Source organism: Suricata suricatta, chromosome 2 (genome assembly GCF_006229205.1).
Source record: "Suricata suricatta isolate VVHF042 chromosome 2, meerkat_22Aug2017_6uvM2_HiC, whole genome shotgun sequence".
Taxonomy (NCBI): Eukaryota; Metazoa; Chordata; class Mammalia; order Carnivora; family Herpestidae; genus Suricata; species Suricata suricatta.
This window is the reverse complement of record NC_043701.1, coordinates 185,063,085-185,081,358: the sequence shown is the minus strand read 5'-3', so window position 1 is coordinate 185,081,358 and position 18,274 is coordinate 185,063,085. Positions and strand designations below refer to the sequence as shown.

Genomic DNA, 18,274 nt, shown 5'->3' with positions numbered 1-18,274 from the left:
AGTGCCACCGGGATGAAAGGGTGAACAAAATGTGGTCTATCCAAATGATGGAACATTATGCATCCGTAAAGAGGCGAGAAATCCTGACACCGGCTGCAGGATGGAGCCCGAGGACACGGCGCTCGGAGAAATAAGCCAGGCACAGGAGGGCAGATGCCACACGGCTCTGCTCCTCTGACACCCCCGAGTCCTCAGAGCCACAGAGACGGAGCGTAGATGGTGGGGACGGGGCTGGAGACAGGTGTTTAAGGGGCCGATGGACAGCGTTCTGGAGATGGATGTTGGGACGTCTCTATCCCAATGACACTTGTGACACGGTGCCACACGACTGTATACTTCACAGAGTTTGGAAGATGACGGTTACATGTTGTGTGTGTTACCAGTGTTTAAAATTTTAAATTTAAATGAAAAAGAAAACATAAACTGGGTAAATGGAGGCATTGGACCGGGCGTCTTCCTTATGGAAAGATCCACCAATCCGAGAATTCCCGAGGGGCGAGGCGACACGCCGTGGAAGTATGGAACTCAAAGGCGGTTTGCCAAGGTGGCCTCGGTCACTGAGCGGACAGAAGTAACTAAAAATGACATGGAAAGTAGGTGCACATAACGTTTCCCCACGTCTCTGCATCCTACCATCCGCCCCCACAAATATTCTAAATAACTCCCAGCGATCCGCGCACCAACTGTCCTCCGACGCCAAGACTTCACGCGGCAACCCCTGCTCGGCAATTTGTGAGAAAGGATGAAATAGTGTGTGGGCTATGGTAATTAAGGCACCAGGAGAATCTGTCCTTGGCATGAGGTACGGTTCTCTCCCCATCAGCGGGACGAGTGCAGGTTGCTCGGTGCTGGCGGGGTGCTGGGTGAGGGGTCTCCCATCCTCTGAGCCCTCCCACCTGACACGGGGAGCAGTTGGTCTTAAAATGGCCAGTCTGGGCTCTTTCTACTATTGCTGCTCTGATACCAACCCCTGTTTGCTGGGAAGGATTTCGTGCAGGGACTGACAGATTAAGGGAAGAACGGCATCGTTTCTTTATTTGTTGAAAATATTTTTTAGGTGTTTGCATCTTCTTGGTTTTTTTGTGTTTATGTCATCATATTTGGGGTGGTCAGGGCGTGCGTCTAACGTGCTGATGTCATCACCAGCCATGGATGCATCCCTGTGCTGACAGCATAAAGTTTGCTGCCTCCCTCCCTCCCCCCTCCCTCCTTTCTCTCTCTCTCTCTCCCCCTCTTCTTCCTTCCTTTCTCCCTTTCTTCCTCTCTCTTCCATCCTTCCTTCCCTCCTTCCCTCCGTTACTGTGTCACACACCGATGCTTGCTGCATACCAAGCGCCGCCCTGGGTCTTGTCTAAATCCGAAGTCCTCCAGGTCCATGAGGAAGGACCAACATGGATGTTTCATGGCCACCAGGGCCGATGCCACGTGGATGTGGAAAAGGCAGTGACCACCGTGCCTGGACCTGCCGGGTCCCCACAAAGTGGCCTGGAGGCGGCCACTGGACAGATGGTAGGATGTGCAGAGATGCAGGCACAGCGACGGCCAAACCCGAGCAAACGTTCCTGCACGTGGGGGTGGCCAGTGCCAGGTCGGCTGGATGGAGAACTCGCCCCTTAGGACGGCCCGGGGACCCTGCCCAGGCCCCGCCTGCTCCCGCCTGCAGCGGACAGCGCTGTCCTTCTCGCCCTCGCGGCTGGCGCCCCCTCACGGGGACTCGTGCTCTGCTGGCCTCCACGTGGCTCCTGTCCTCGCCCAGCCGGTCGGCGGCCGGCCGCCGGCAGTGTTTGCTGGCGGAGAGTCTTGTCCCGTGGGGGAGGCCCTGGGGGGAGTGGAGGCTGAAACTTCAGCCCCACAAAGTTAACTGGTTTGAAACCCTCTTGAAACCCTGCTGGTTTTGAAGCCGCTCTTCTCCGTGACTCCAGGCGGGTTTGCCCACGGGCGGCCGCGCAGCGAGCTCCACCTCGGCGGGCATTCACCCTCCTAAGGAGTCCCCGCTCCGTCTTTGGGGGAGGCTGGGATGACACGCCGCCACGTCGGGGAGACTCGGTCCCCACACAACGTCCCCGCACAGCGAGGGGCTCCGGGCCAGCACCTGTCGGCCTTGACGGTGCCGTGCCGCGTCGGCGCTGGTGCTGGGAAGGCGCTCTGGCTTCCCGCCGGAGGGCCCGCCTCACCCCTCACCCCTGCAAGCCTCTGCTGAGCCTGCTCCTGCATCTTTTATTCATGGGCTCTTCATGAAGAGGCTCCCGGGGGACAGCCACAACAGCATGAGTGATGTTGTTTAAAAGCCTCTTGCCACTTGATAGTAAAAGTGGAATTATTCTTGTGGTGCCACCCATCAATCTCGAGGTACGGCTTTTTAACGCTTCTTCCCATGGAAGGTCAAGTTGGAATGAAAGAGCAGGAGGGGCGTCTTTGGTGGCTGGTGGCTGGTTCTGTTCTTCCCCGAGGGAGGCGGACCCGGAGCTCCCCTCCGGGGGTTCGCTCCGAGGAGGCCGCCTTTCCGCAGCAGCAGGAGCTCAGCCCGAGTCCGAGAGCTGAACGTTCCGCGGCCTCCACTGCAGCCACGCCTAGGCGAAGTGGAGGTGTCAGAGGACGGGAGCCGGCCCCCCTCGGGGCACGACGCCGGGAGGGGTCGGTGCCAGGGACCCTGAGCCGTCTAGGCCCCAGCGAGCTGGAAACGGTGGACGCCCGGCGGAGGGACCAGGCGCCCGTCTCACCTTGCCACGCCCCCCTTCTCCCTGCGTGAGCCACGGGGAGATTTCGGGCCGGTTTCCCGGGCTCTGCGTCGTTCCTGGTCAGGCACGGGACAGACAGACGGACCCCCAGGAGGGAGGAAGCCATCTTCTCGGTGGGGGGGACTCCCAAAGAGGTCTCCGGGCCCCAGTCACCGAGTGCAGGGCGGGCGTGCAGGTGCGCACTCACCACGGCCTTCGCTCCAGCGCCTCTGCTTGGCCACCTTGTGGAGCGTCCCTTGATGTGGCTTCAAAGTTTGCTTGTTTTTCTTTTTACTGTTTTCTGACTCAATGACATCGAGTCTCAACACTGAGGGACTTCCTCTCGTGGCATATTTACCAGAGTTTGGAGACGTGCTCTGACCGTCATGACGTGGAGTGCCGTCACTGGTGTCCGTGGTGAAGGGCAGGCGGTGCCACCAAACCTTCGGTAATGGCAGGCGGCCCCCACCGCACAGGGCGACCCAGCCGGAGGACCGCGTCACGCCTTGCCCGTGCAGAGTGCACACTTGAGCGCCTTTCAGTGCAACTATCCCTTTGGAGAACTTCAGAACATTCTCACCCCCTTAAAAAGAACCCCCAATAGTTAGCTACTGTTTCCCATCCCACCTCCCCTCCAGCCTTAGGAAATGATCTGTCAGGACAAATATGCGACGTCACTCATGTGTGTCACTTAAGATACAAAACAGATGAACAGAAGGGAAGGGAAGCAGAAATAATGTAAAAACAGGGAGGGGGACAAAATATAAGAGAGTCTTAAAAATTTTTTTTAACATTTTTCATTTTAGAGAGACAAGAGTGCAAACAGGGGTGGGGAAAAGAGAGAGGAAGGCACAGACTCCAATGCAGGCTCCAGGCTCTGAGCTGTCAGCACAGAGCCCGACGTGGGGCTCGAACTCCTGAGCCGTGAGATCATGACCTGAGCTGAAGTTGGACCCTTAACTGACCGAGCCGCCCAGGCAGTTCAGCGACTCTTAAATATAGAGAACAAACTGAGGGTTCTGGAGAGAGGTGGGTGGGGATGAGCTAAGCGGGCAAGGGGCGTCAGGAGGGCACTTTTTGGGATGAGTGCTGCGTTCTGCTCCTGAAATCCTTACTGCGGTATATCCTAACTAACTTGGATGTTAATAAAAAAAAGAAAGAAAGAAAAGAAATACAATCATATACAGAGTTAAGGATTTAAAACAAAGAAAGAAACCACCAATCTAGTTTCTGTCTCTACGTGTTTGCCTGTCCCAAACACGTCGTGAGGATTGGCTCCGACGGTGCGTGATCTCTCGTGTCTGACCTCCTTCCCTCGGCGTCTTGGGCTCCCGGCTGGCCTGTGTCACAGCCCGTCCTCCTGCCAACGCTCCAGTCCGTCGTGGGGTCCCCCGGGGCCGCGTGTGCCCGTTCATCGGCTGCTGGGCGTTCACGTTGTTTTCCTGAGAGCAAAGGTGCCCTGTCAGAAGTGTTTCCAACTGGAACCTACAGGCAAAACAAACAAATAAAGACATAACAACCTAATTCTCACGGGTTATTCAAAAACTAATTCAAAATGAATTATGGGCTTAATGTAAAATACAAACGTGAAACTTTCAGGAAGGAATGAAAAAACAAAGGAGGAAACACCATTATCTAGGACCAAAGAGCCCCAGACTGGTACTAAAACCATGACTCGCAAAGGGAAAAAAAATAGACATAAAAATTAAAATATTTTACTCTGTGAAAGACCTTGTTAATAAGATGATAATTACAGTAAACCCTGCAGGAAGGTGTTTGCAAGCCACCAGTCTGACAAAGGATTAACTCAAATATGTAAAGAATACGCGAAACTCAACGTTATAAAAACCATCGCGTTAGCAAACGGGCCAGGACACAAAGAGCGTCTGGCTGGAGTGGATGTGCAGACGGCAGAAACGCTGGAGGAGAATTCCATTTACTACCACGTAGGGGAACGCAAGTTAAACCCACCAGCTCCACATCTGTCGGAAGGACTGTTTATTTTTTCGAAGAGACAACACCAAATGCTGGCGAGGATGAGGAGAAACTGGACTCTTCCTATGGCAACCTAACACGGTGAAGCCATTCCGGGAAGCAATTTGACAGTTTCTTTGAAAACGAAACTATCCTATGAACCCGAAATGGCGCTTCTCAGGAAAACGCCAGCGTGTTTCTACAAGAATCGGTGCACTGATGCTCACGGCTGCTTTGTTCGTCAGAGCCGAAAACACGAAACAATCCAGACGGCCGTGAAATACCACCGAACAGCTAAAAAGAATGAATCTCGACGGGCACGATGGGCGGAGGAAGTCCTCAGAGAACTGCCCCCGATGACACCGCCCCGGGGTTCCACGCACCGCAATCCCGAAGCGACCCAGCTCCGCTTCTGGAGAAGGGATCGGCGTCCTCCTGGAGGGGAGGCGGCGGTGGGTGTGGCTGTCTGGGGCCCAGGGCAGTGCTGTTTCCTGACCACGTCCATGGCAACGTCCTGGTCAGGATTCTGCACCACAGTTCTGCAGGATGCTGCCAAACTGGGGAAAGGTTCACAGAGTCTCCCTGTGTTATTTCTTACGACTGCATGTGAATCAGCCATGATCTCAAACAAAAAGTTTAATTTATAAATGGACCAAGTGTAAGGATGCAGGTCCGATCTGGCCCTCACCACCGGGCAGTCCCAGCCTTCCCGGAGGCAGTTGCGGTGCACCTCCGCGGTGGAGATGCGCTGGGAGGCCGTGGGGGGGGGGAGGGCGTTCCCCGGGGGGAGGGCGTTCCCCCGCCCACCGCCAGCTTCTCCTGAAAGGGCGCACATTAAGGAGGGACAACTCCTGCGGCACCCAATCGGGGGAGGCCTGCCGATAACTTTGACCTTTCTAGAGGCGGGCCTAGTCACGCCCCACGGGGGCGTCCTGGGCCCACTCTGATTGGTCAGTGCTCCAGATGGTGTGATTGGCTCCCACAACTGCCAGTATTGATGGGGGTCAGGGATTGGATCACTGTACACCTGTCATTTCCTATAACTCCCCCTCCCAAAGGCATAAAAGGCCCTGCCCTGCCTTTGTACGGGGCTCTCTCAACGTGGCCGGCGGGTGGGCTGGAGACTGTGAGCCCGAGTTTAAGCTCGTAATAAAGGCCCTTTGCTTTTGCAGGCGTGACTCGGTCTCCCTAGCAGTCTCTGGTGTTTGTTTTGGGGTGATTTGGGGCGATTTAAAAAACTTGGGCACAACAGAAGCAAGTGGCTCCATCTAACAGAATGCATCTTCCTTAGGGGTCATTTATCTACATGTCCAGGAGATAAAGGTACAGAGAGTAAAACACGTATATCTTCAGGTAACGTGTGACGAGTTTTGATAAATGTTTACAACCGTGTAACCCCATCCACTGGAGATCTAGGACGTGTCCGTCCTCCAAGACAGTTTCTTCGGGTCCCTTTCAAGCCAATTTCCCCCCCCACCACAACCTCGGCCTAATTTCTATCACTGCAGATTAGTTTTTGCCTGTTCTTGGAATTTGTAAAAAAATGGAACTAAGTATATATTTGCTTATGTCTGGCTTCTCTTAGCTGACGTAATGTCTAGCAATCGTGTGGGATTCAGGAACGTTCACTACTTTATTGCACTGTCTGAATGCGCCCAAATCTATGGTCCGCTGTTGACGGACGGTTGGGAGGTCTCCAATCTGGGGCTGGTAGGACTCCATCTGCCAAGACGTTTTGTCCAAGTCTTCTTGTGGGCATGTTTGTTGCAGCGCAGGATGAAATTGTAGTCACGTGACCAAGCTTACCATGGAAGAGGCCAGCCAACAGAATTCCACGCTGCGGGACCATGAGCATTCTCCACTGCAGAGCGTGGGTTTTGGTCACTCCACAGCCTCATGGTGTTCGCGACGGTCAGTGTAGTTCATCTGTTAATTGTAGCCGTCCCGGGATGAGTGTGGTGCATCTACCAGGGATTTTCATTTGCATTTTTCACAGTGATTAACGATGTTTGGTGACTTTTCAGAGCTTGGTGACATTCATGGCCATCAGCCATAGATTTTATACAATGTCCAGTCACCTTTTCTTATTGAACTATGAGTCTTTCTGTTATTAATGCACAGAAGTCCTTTACGTAGGTGGAGTATTTGCTGTCGTTTCCAGATCTTTTGTCAGATATATGTGCTATGAATTTTGTTTCTCCCAATTTGTAGATTGTTTTTAAAATTTTCCTAATGGGGTCTTCTGAAGAACAAAAGTTTCGATTTTGTTTTGCTGTGTTTCATACTTTTATCCAGGACTTTCATGCCACTTGTGGAAAAGACGTTTGAACAGTTTTCCTTATTGAGTGGCTCATTACGTCTGGCTGTTCATTTTTTTTTAATGTTTATTTATTTTGAGAGGGGTGCGGGGCAGGTAGAGAGGAAGAGAGAGAGAGGGAGAGAGCAGGGGAGGGGCAGGGAGAGAGGGAGAGAGAGAATCCCAAGCAGGCTTCACACTGTTACTGCAGAGCCGGATGTGGGCTCGGTCTCGCCAACCTTGAGATCATGACCTGAGCCGACACCAAGAACTGGATGCCCGGCCAGCTGAGCCCCTAGGCGCCCCTCATCCGGTTACTCGTAACCCTGTGCGTGTGGCTGTATTTGAGGATTCGCATCTCAAGTTCTATTAAAAAACAACTTTGATTATATTCATTGCATTAAAGTTATGAATCAAATTGGGAAGGACAGGACAGCTTTAAAATATTGAGTCTTCATATCTGTGCATGTGTTTTATCCACTTTTTAAGATGTTTCTCAATGTCTCAGCAAAGTTATATCCGCAAAGACATTACACATTTTCTGTTATATTGCTCTCAGGAATCTCATCATTTCTATTACTATTTTAAATATTACATCTTTTTAAGTTTTATGTTCCAATTGCATGTATTATGCAAATGCAAATAACTTTTTAATGTATTGATTTTTAAAAGCTTGCCAAACTCTATTTTTATACTTTTAATATTTGCTCTAGAAATTCTAACATGCATATTTAATTTAACAAGGTTAAAATTTAGTATCTTTATTTCTTCCCAGATTTATGTGTTTTTTTTCCCCTTTGTCCAATATGTTATTCCTAACTTAATTTTTACCTCCAGGCTGGCTCAGGTGTGTATTTTACGCACACGTCTACTGCCTTCTCTGCTCACTGTTCTTGCTGCCATCTCTGACCTTCCTCCGGGGACCACTCACTTTCTCTACCCAGAACCTTCCTCCGGGGACCACTCACTTTCTCTACCCAGAACCTTCCTCCGGGGACCACTCGCTTTCTCTACCCAGAACCTCTCTGTAACTCCCAGGAGTGAGGGTCCGTAGGAGTAAATGCTCTCAGTTTTTATTGATTTACACAAAGCATTATTTTGCCCTCGCCTTTGTCTCCCGCAGGTGCCGGCCCGTGTTCCGTATTTACCACAAAGGCAAACATCGCTACCTTCTTCGTCTCCCGCGCACCTGGTTGAGTTCCACACCTGCCTGGCTGTTCTACCAGCCGCTAAGCCCCCTCGCGACGATCACTAAATCGTCTATTGAAAAGATCTGCTAATATTTACTTTATGTATTCCGAGTTTCCGTTGCTAGGTACGTACACATTTGGAAATGTTCTGTCTGGTTATTCATTATTTGTGCACCTTTGGATCATATTTCTTGTCTCCAAGTATTTTTTGATATCGGTGTGCCCACACCGCTTTCTTCCGGCGGCTGCTCGCATGCAGGGTGCCCCCGTGCTGGCGGGGCCTTGGGCAAATGTTTTACATGGGGTCTTGTCTATGCAAGCGCCTTGATTTTAAAATGCATCAGTTACTCTATGGGATCCATTGAGGTATTGCGATTTATCCAGGAAGGTTTCAAACCGGGGGCAGACCAGAAGCTCCCGCGTGTTGTGCGTCCTCCAGCCAGCGCCCGTGAGGATCCTTGGTCATTTCGAGACACCCTCTCCTCCCGGTCGGGGCCGGGATTCTCCCTGCACAGTACTGACTGCCCGGCCCATCACTTCTGGCCAAGCTCCTGTCTCCTGACTTGAGAAGGAGGCAGTCTTGCTGATGTGACTCACAGAGCGTGTGGCTGGTGCCATGGGCACATTCCCTCCTGCCTGTGCGGCTGCATGTAATGCGGCTGCATCCGTGCTCCGGAAGCCGTCCACCAGTCCTGCTGCCCCGCAGATGACCAGCGCTTGTCCTGGGGCCTCCTCGGTGATGGCCACACACGGGGGCAGTGCGCCCAGACCTGTCACACGTCCAGAAGCTGGGACCTGTGGTTCCCGGGAGCCTGGAGGTGACCTTTATCTCTCGAGCATTGCCTTCCCCCTCTTCTCTTCCTTCCGTCACTTTCCAGAGCTCTTACTGAGCACACACTAGCCCTTCCCCTCATCCTCGGAACCTCCTCGGCCCTCTCTCTCACCCCAGGCTCCTCCCTCGGGTTGTTTCTCTCCTCAGTGGTGTCTACCTTGCTTTTTAGTCCACACGCCATAGACATGGAGTTTTTCTCTACGAGGGTCATTAAATCAACTTACAAATTCACCTACTTGTTTTTCATAATCTCATTGTTTAGCTACAAGTTTAGGACATTACTTTTTTTTAAGTTATCTGTAATGTTTATTTATTTTTGAGAGACAGAGGGAGAGAGACAGAGCACGAGCAGGGGAGGGGCAGAGAGAAGGGGAGACACAGAATCCGAAGCAGCTCCAGGCTCCCAGGTGTCAGCACAGAGCCTGACGCGGGGCTGGAGCCCAGGAACTGTGAGATCATGACCAGAGCCGAAGTCCGACGCTTACCGGACTGAGCCCTGGGCGCCCCAGGACATTAACTTTATTTTAAAGCGTTTCTACAGAGTGAGCTAAAATATTTAAATTTTATTTAAATGTGCCAAGCACACACATTTTACATTCCGGGTCTAGTAATTCTGACACTTTCGTCTTGGGGTCTGATTCTTCCTTTTTAATTTCTTGGCTTTGAACCTGAGCGATGATGACTTCTTTCCCGGGGGGTTCCGGCCGGGAGGTAACCCCGTCTTCTTTCAGAAGCTCGTCCTCCTCACTGCCAGGTGCCGGGCCCCTCCCTTCACGGACCGCTTCTAACGTCCTGCTGAGCAGGGGCGGCGTGAGTTCTGCCTGCGCCGTGGGAGCACAGCCGGTGGCTAGGAATTTCCCGAGGACACGTCTCCTCCCGACAAACTCCTGTCTCGGGACGCCCTTCCTGGCTCACACGGGGGGCGTCCCAACTCCTGGGCCCCAGAATGACCCTGGGCCCCTGCCGTCCCCGCGTGCTCTCCTAGTGACAGTACAAGGGGCGCAGATGTCCCTGTGGGCAATGAATGCCACCTGCTCAGACGACAGCAGCCGCTTTGTCGCGGCTCCACTTTGGGTTTTCTTGTCATTTTTGGCCCCTGAGTATTTCCTCTACTTGTTTTTAACCAGTTCAGTTTTCTATTTTTCTAAAATTTCAACCATACCTTTTTCCCTGGTTTCACACTAGACCCTTGGTCATGATGTGAGCCTCCTTCGGCAGGAGCGTGTATGGGTGCCACCGGCGCCCCGGCTCCGAGAACGGGGCGCATACAGACGTAGAGTCTGGAGAGTCCGGCTGCAGAAGGAAGGGGTGAGGAAGACGCGGGCCGGTGCCCTGCCCCCCACCCCGCCCCGCCGTGAGTGACCACGGGCTGTGCCGTGTGGGCAGTGCACAGGCCTGAGGGGGACGGTGTTCCCTTCCTTCCCAGGAAGAAGGACGAGGGGCGCCTGGCGACCCCGGACGGAGCCATGGGCCAGGGGTGTGGTTGTGCAAACATGCTCCACAGCAGCCGGCACCGGGAAGGGGGGACAGTCCTTGGAGGCTGCGGGTGTGCAGGAGCAGGAAATGCTCTCTCCTGGCCCAGGGGGATCAGGAGCAGGGGGCTTGCACAGTTCGGGGGTGCAGGCCGGCTCAGGCCCAGTCAACCTGGTGGCACAGGGCCAAGCTGCAGGTGCCACGGGCCCTTTGACCTCAGGCCTCGGGGCCGCACTGCCGATGCGGGGCTGTCACTTCAGGTGAACACTTAACTTCCGCAAATCCAAATAGTCACCGAGGCAGAGAGAGAGCAAGTAGGGGCAGAGGATAAAGGAGGGAGGGAGGGAGGAGAACCCCTCAGAAGAAACGCTGGTCTGGGAGCTGGGCCCCGGGGCTGCCCTCGCTGAGGCTCTGGTGGGGCTGGGACGCTCCCCAAGCCGGTCTGTCTGTTGGGGTCCTCGCTGTGCCGAGGGAAGAAAGAGCAGGGGCTCTGGAACCCGGAGCCTGGCCCCAAATCAGCCCTTGGGGCAGTCGCAGGACCTGGTGGGACATAGGTGGCCCTCGCCTCCCCAAGGACCTGGAACCCGGGCTGCGGCAGCATCTCGAAGGCCTTGCACCGGCCGGGCATGGTCCTTGCGTGCATGGCCGTGTCTGGTCCTGGGGGGCTCCCTGGGAACGAAGGGGTGTGCGGCCCTGTGTGCTTCACCCTCTTCCCCCATTCAGGGCTATTTATTTTACTGCTGTTATTTTGCTTTTTTCTTTCTCTGTGGTGGAAGGTGTCCCTTCTGAGCCCCAGAGGGCTGGTGAGGCAGGCCCTCCCCGCATGTGGCCCAGGGGCCCCAAGCAGGGGACTGGATATCCCGAGTCTGGGGCTCAGCTGGGCCAACCTCTGAACCGATTTTGCTGTCGGGAGTCCAGAGAGGCTCTGGACAGAGTCCCTCTGACAATACGGCCCCCGGGATGGAGTTCAGGGGTTTTCTGTCCCCGCTCCTCCCAAATTCCTATGCTGGAGTATCTCCCCCCCCACCCCCACCATGGCAGTATTTGGAGATGAGGCATTTGGGAGGGGCTTCAGTGTGCGGAGGTCGGGAGCGTGGGGCCGGGATGAGCTTGGTGTCCTGGCAGGAGCTCCAGGAGAGCCTAGTCCCGTTGGCTGTTTCCGTGCGGGGGCACAGAGGACCCAGGACGTCACTGCACAGCTGCCTCCGGACCCCCGAGAAGGGGGCTTCACTGTGTCGGGCCGTCCGCGGTGTTCCGCTGCGTGCTTTCTCATGAGCCCCCGTGTCCAGGCATCGTTCTGGGCAGTGGGGACACAGCCGTGACAAAGGAGCTGAGAAGCCGTGCAGGTGCCCCACACAGAGGACGGCCCTGTACTTTGTCGGCCCCTGGCAAACCTGCTCAGGCTCACACTCGTCCGGCCTCTGAGGGAGCCCTGGTAAGTCTGTGGCTCGCCTTGGGCCTCCGTCTGGGGAACCTGAGTCTACGACGGTGGCAGAACTTGTCCGGAGTCACATGGCCCCCCGGACAGGCCCAGACTGCACTCTGGGGAGCCTGCTGACTCCATCCACACCTGTGTCACCCGTGGACACGTGGTCCCAGGGTGTCCGGGGCTCGGCCGGGGGGGACACCGGGAAGAACAGAATCTCTATGGCCTGCTGCGGAGACTAGGAGGACGTCTCATGGGAAGGCCCACACGGTGGCGGGTCTGCCCCTCCGTTGAGTCACCCCCACTTGTGTGACCTTGACGCCGCCAAGCAGCATGGTGGCCGTGCCGCCCCTCCCCCAGGACCCCCGTGAAAACCTCACTCCCGGGCCCGGCGCTTTCGTGTTTGCGCTTCTATTTTACCACTTAGCTCCTTAAATACTCCCAACTTCTGCCCTGTCTAATTCTGAACATGGAAAAAAGGTCAGAAGTCGGATGCCCCAGAGATTAGTCCCAAAGCAAGTATATTTCGATATATTTATTAATGAGTTGAAAGAGTCAGAGAAAAGGTTAAGTGGCAGAATTTGCTGAATGCACAGAATTACTTAAGTTAATGGTTCAGGGAAGAAAAAAAAACATGATCTTCTGTGGAATTCTATTTTTTTTCTTGCCCTAAGAATATTTTATCAAGGTGAAAAATATTAAGACAATCAGCGGTGCAGGGAGCACATTTAGTCGTTTCCTCGATTATTTTCGGTTGAAATGTAATCTATTATCAAGAAGAGAGAACTTGGATTTGAAGAATGGTGGTCGCTGAGTTCAGAGCTGTCATTTCTCGGGCGCGGGAGCCGCTGGATAAAACCAAACACGTGCAGAGCGGCTGTGGGTCCCAGATGCTTCCGAGGAGAAGGGAAGAGTGGAATCGGCACAGAGGCTAAGGACGGACGGACACCCACTTCTGCCCTTAGGCTTTGCGCTCTGAGCTCAGCGTGCAGCTCCCACGGCGGCTGGAGCCACACGCCTGCGTCACGGCGCACGGCGGGCCCTCGTGGCGGCCGTGCGTCCGGGGCAGCCGGGGCGCCGCTGGCAGAGCGAAGGCTCTGGATCTTTAGGAGTCCAGTTGGCTCGGGCACCTGGCAGACAGCTGCTGAGCTGCCAGCAGTGGTGCAGACCCTCGGCCGCCCAGGACTCGTGTTCTTCCGGTGCTTCTAAAGAAACGTGCTCTGGGCTGTGCTGTGAATTCAGACCCTGTGCTTTGCAGTGTGTGCTGATTTGGACCGGGTTGGAATCTGCAAAGTGTGCTCGTGAGCAGGGGGGCTGACCAGCTGCACAGAGGAGCGACCCGCTTTCCGTGCGCTGGCTGCCGAAGCGTCTCACTCGCCAGGAGGTGGGCAGCAGGCTTCCCCTGACCTCCTATCACCCTGTGCCGCTGGTGATGCCCCAAAACAGTCAGACTGTGTGAAAAACGCACTCGACACTCTGTGTTCTTCCCCGTTCAGACCACACGGCTTCTCCGCCTGAGTTATTTCCAATTAGCAGAAGTGTTCCCACGCGTGCCCCAATGCTGGGCCCCTCTCACGAGCACGTGGCAACGCCACAGGGCAATGACGCTGAGTGGTGGCCACATGTGCCTCTCCGCAGGGACGTGGATGCGGGGAGCCCCCACCCCCTTTCTCCCACCTAGTTGGGAAACCTGGGGTCTCATGCCAGACAGATTGGGGCAGTTAACACAGCACTTCACCTGTCACGAGGTCAACGTGTTTTGGCAGAACAAAATAAAACCATACCTGAGTACAAATGTCTGCGTCGCGATGGGAATGTGGGTCTGCCGAGTGTGCCTCCTGGCCGCTCTCTGGCCGTCTGGTCAAGCTTCGAAGTCGAAGCGCCAACAGCTTCGAGGCTCCAAAACCCACACGTGGTGCTGCGGGCGCGTGCCAAGAACCAGGCGGCTAAGTCGTAGGGCCTGTGCAAATCCATTGCACTGCGGGTCCCCTCCCTCCACATCGTGAGGTTCTCTTCAGCCACGTTCTTACTATGGACCCCTGGCCCCTCACCCAGCAGCCAGCACTGCCGGGCACCGGGGGACAGCAAAGGCTAAAGGAAGGGGCTGAAAGCTCCGAGGGAACAGAGACCCAGCCCGAAGCCTGTCTTGGGAGTGTCCCATCCCTCTGTCTCTGGCCTCCCTGTCTCCTCAGGTCATCCTCGTCTGAGAGCAGAAAGAAAGGGATGAGGGTGGAATTCACTCAGAGCACATAGGGCCTCCTGCACTCCTGCCCAGGGCCTCCTGCACCCCTGCCCAGGGCCTCCTGCTTTTTCTGAGCACACGGTTGGTGCTGTCACTTCATGAGGGACAGCTGTCTCTCTCTCTCTCTCTCTCTCCCTGCCATTCTCTGGAGCTCAGCACCAAGGCTGCCCCACTGCGGATCTCAGGAAGTCGCCCCTCTAGGTGGACACATCTGGTGTGTGCCTTGGCACATGGCCTGGCTGGGTCCCAGCCCTCCCCTTGGACACAGCCCGCAGAGGCTTGGGTGTGTCACTGTGTGTTGGCTGGGACACGGTCATGTAGCAGATCTGTCTCCTCGCCCAGTGCAGGCTCAGGGATGGAGCTTCTGGACGGATCTTCTGTTCACTGGGTGCGGAGGGACAGGAAACAGAAGAGAATTTGGCCTCTGCCGTCCCTGGCCTTTCCGCTGAGCTGACCCAAGAGTGCGCGGATGCTGTGACCCAGGATCAGTGTGGCCCTGGGGACGTGCCTCCGGGGTGGGTGGAGGCTGTGGGCACAGCCAGAGGGCCACGGCTCCTACTTTGTCCGGAGAATCTGGGGAGCAGCCAGCCGGGGCTCTGCCTTCACAGTGGCCTCACTCTGTCCTACATGACTACACGCTCCATTATTTGGAACACTTTACATATGTCATGGGCGGATGGATGGATAGATGATAGATAGATAGATAGATAGATAGATAGATAATAGAGTTTTATAAACACAAAATGAAACACAGGCAGAGTTGTGTTGGCCACTGAATTCCTATCAGGGCACCTTAACTCCTATCATCCCCAGTGAGGATGCTCTCCTACTGGTAAGTGGGCTCCTCCAAGAATTTTTAGTCATGTGGAGGAATGCTCACTCTCTGACGTTAGGTGAAATATAAGATTTGAAGTTATATATAGCACAAGGTGATTTAAAACTATTTTGTTAAAAATTGCAACTTAATATGAAATGCAATATCATAGGATGCATACTATGTGATATATGCACAAGGTACATGATCTCCTGGGGTGACCCCACCGCATCCCTGACCCCAGGACGGTGGACAGCTCTACCCTCCATTCCAGGGCTGATCTGAGTCTGCATCCCCTCCACAACTTTGCTCCTGAACTCCTGAGCGTGTTTCCAATTGTGACACGGCGCATCTCCCCCAATTTCCCGGAGGCTTCAGGGTCATCCTGCTTGTGGCCGCCTTCCCCCGGCCGCTGGCCACCCCCGAAGTCTTCACCCGCAGGGCAGGTGCTCAGCCAGACGGTCTCCCACATCCCCCAAAACCCCCCTCAGAAGCTGCCGCTTCTGGCCCCACACTGAGTTGGGCACCACGTTGCCAATTGTTGCTCCCACCGTGGCGGCTTCACTGGCTCTCGTCCAGGACCTCATCATGTCACCGTTGGTGAGTGCTCGGGAGGAAGGCCAGGTGCCATCTGTGTTTGCTCTTCAACGACGGTCTGGCAACGTGGGCGGTGGGCGCGGCGCTGCTGAGTCTCGGGGCTCCGCCCCCCTCCCGTTCTCCGGGGGCTTATTTTACTCCGTAGGTCTGGAAGGGAGCAATTTTATCTTTCTCAGTGTTTTTGGATTCTATTACTTTTTGCTTAGGAAAACAGAGGAAAATAACTTGGAATGAAAAGGAAAACCTTTTATAGCCCACAAAGTCTTATTTCATTGCTCTCTCCCCAACACCCTACATTATTTTTTCCTGAAAGGTAATAAACGATCCAGAACTCGTAAGCATATGCCAATAATTAACATGTTTTTTTGTGGTGAGGATCTCGTCTTCCTGGTTGGTCTCAGCTAGAAATTTCTGCTGGTTTTCGACTTAAGGCTGCTTTTATTGGGTAGGAGACCTTGACATAGTTGTGTATAAAACCCTTTATAAAGAAAACCTGTCGCTGAGATAACCGACTTGAATTTGCGGGGTACTGGTCGCGTGCCCTGCCCAGGGCTGGCCCACCGGGGGCGCTGCCGGGCTGGCAGACCTGTTCACCACGAGTACAGTGTCTGCCCGGCACAGAGCCTCCGCCTGCAGCTGGGCAGCTCCTTGATTTCCGGTCCCAAGGAGAACAGGGCTTCCTGCTTGAAGAGAGTCCTTTCACTCCACACAGGGTCTATGAGGAAAGCCTCTACCATGTTGGAAGGTGTAGCGGCAGCGACGCTCCTGGGTTGAGTGGGGTGTGGCGGGGGGGGGGGGGGGGGGGGGGGGGGGGGGGGGGGGGGGGGGGGGGGGGGGGGGGGGGGGGGGGGGGGACCCTGAGATGAGGCTGAGTGAGACAAGAGCCAGAAGTGGGACATAAGCCCATCCCCTGTGTCCCCCGTCGTATCCATTCATGTGTCAGTGGAAATCACTCTGCATCCGTGTTGTCGCCAGAACTGAGCACGGCACAGGAAAAAATCCAAAGCATTGTAATGAACGAATACAGTCAAGCCCATGGCGGGAAATGGCAAAAAAGATTGGACTACTTTAAGCTTATGTGAGTGAACAGTTACTTGTGATTTTCTAGCTCTCATTCGGAGCCCACCAGTTGCCCAAGGCACCGTGCACTGAGGGCCCTGGAATCCCTGGGGAGGGAGCAGAAGCATCAGCAAGCGGCAAAGCTGACTCCAGCGGGACCCCTCCAAGGACAGTGCTGTGCAGGAAGGGGTGAGGCTCGTCCCCGGGTGCTTGCCGAAGCCCCACAGATCTGGCTCAGCCCTGCCTTCCCAGGCGCAGGGGGGCGGCGCATGTAGCGCTGTGTTTACGCAGAAGCGAACAAGCTGGGCGTTGCCGTGAGTGGTCCTGGATCTCCAGCCCCGAGCGGTGAAGGGTGAGAAAGACCTTAGGTCCACATGAGCCTGAAGACACCGGCCCGTAAAGCCTCGTGTGGCTGTGGCCATTAGGATCACGTGCGCACGCGCATACAAGTATATGCACATGAATTAAGGGCTTAAGCCGAATAGTAACAGACTGTAATCTGCAGAGCTTTCTGATTTTAGGTGAGAAAAAACAAAATCTTGCCAGTACTTTTGCATCAAAGAGAAAGCTAAAGTTGCTAATTGAAAACCGGTTTGCATGGAGGAAAGTACGGGATGCCAGCTATGCAAATTAGCATATGCCCGGATCTACAAGAAACCATGCCAGGCCAGGAGGAAATTAAGCAAATTAGGATGAGCGCGTGAGGCTGGAAGCAAATTGGAGACACCCTGGTGCTCTACCTTCTCTCAGGGGGGTGTGGCCACCAGTCCAGAGGTGGTGAGATGGGTCCTGCGGTCCAAGGGTGGGTGTGGGTGGGTGCAGGCTGTCCACCCAGGGCAGGGTGAGCTTTCCAGACAAGCTCTCCAATGCGTGCAACCTAAGGCGGCCCCTATTCTGGCTTTAGGATGCAAGAAGCCCCTTCATCAAACCCTGCAAAGAAGCCTGGGCTGCTAACTGCTGGTGGGCCTCTCCGGCTCAGCGACCGCAGGTGTCCCCCAGGCCTGGGCCAGGTCTCCAAGCTGCTGCCAGGAGCACAGGTGACCATGATGGTGCTCCTAGGGACCAGGGTCTGCAGCAGGAGGTGGGCCCGAGCAGCTCCGACGCGCCGCCTGGCGGTGACTGCGTGCGACTGGCGCTGTACCTGCTTGCACTGCAGGCAAAGGCTGTGCCGGGGCTGAGCGAGGGTTCTTGGAGGAGGGGTCTCTCCACAGCCCAGGCAGCTCAGAGCGCTGGCAGAAGCCGCTTGCGGTGGGTAAAGACACACTCCTGTGCCTGGGGGAATCCAGGACCAGCTCACAGTCCGACCATGGTGCCATCCTGTGCAAAGGCCCAGAGGCGACCTGCCTGCTGCGTAGCAAAGGAGCTAGTGGGACCGGGGAGGGGGGGCGCACAGGCCCCCGGGGCAGAGGACCTGCTGGGGGCTCAGGGAAATGTTGGGCAGATTTTCCCGAGAGAGAAATCTACTCGCCCGGAGTAGCGATGGATGCCTGCGGGGCGTTGGGTCCGCGGCCAGCATCCCCTCGGGGCTCGGGGTCCTGAGCCCCCAGCCCTGCTTAATCTCGGCGGAGGGCGGCCGGCGCGGTGCCCGCTTGCGCCCCCAGCCCCGCCCGGCGGCGGGACGTGCCCAGCTCCACCGCCACCGCCTTGGCGTCCG

The 18,274-nt window shown here is 55.2% G+C and overlaps 1 long non-coding RNA gene across 2 annotated transcripts; it reads left to right on the top strand.

Moving 5' to 3' along the window:
* Positions 1 to 5,878: 5,878 nt before the first annotated feature.
* Positions 5,879 to 8,259, top strand: LOC115274065. Of its 2 annotated transcripts, none has more exons than XR_003901074.1 (3): positions 5,879 to 6,014; positions 6,462 to 6,602; positions 8,111 to 8,259. It is a non-coding gene; the product is annotated as an uncharacterized LOC115274065 (long non-coding RNA). The 2 variants fall into 2 exon arrangements; XR_003901072.1 differs by having other exon boundaries at positions 5,879 to 6,044.
* Positions 8,260 to 18,274: the final 10,015 nt, after the last annotated feature.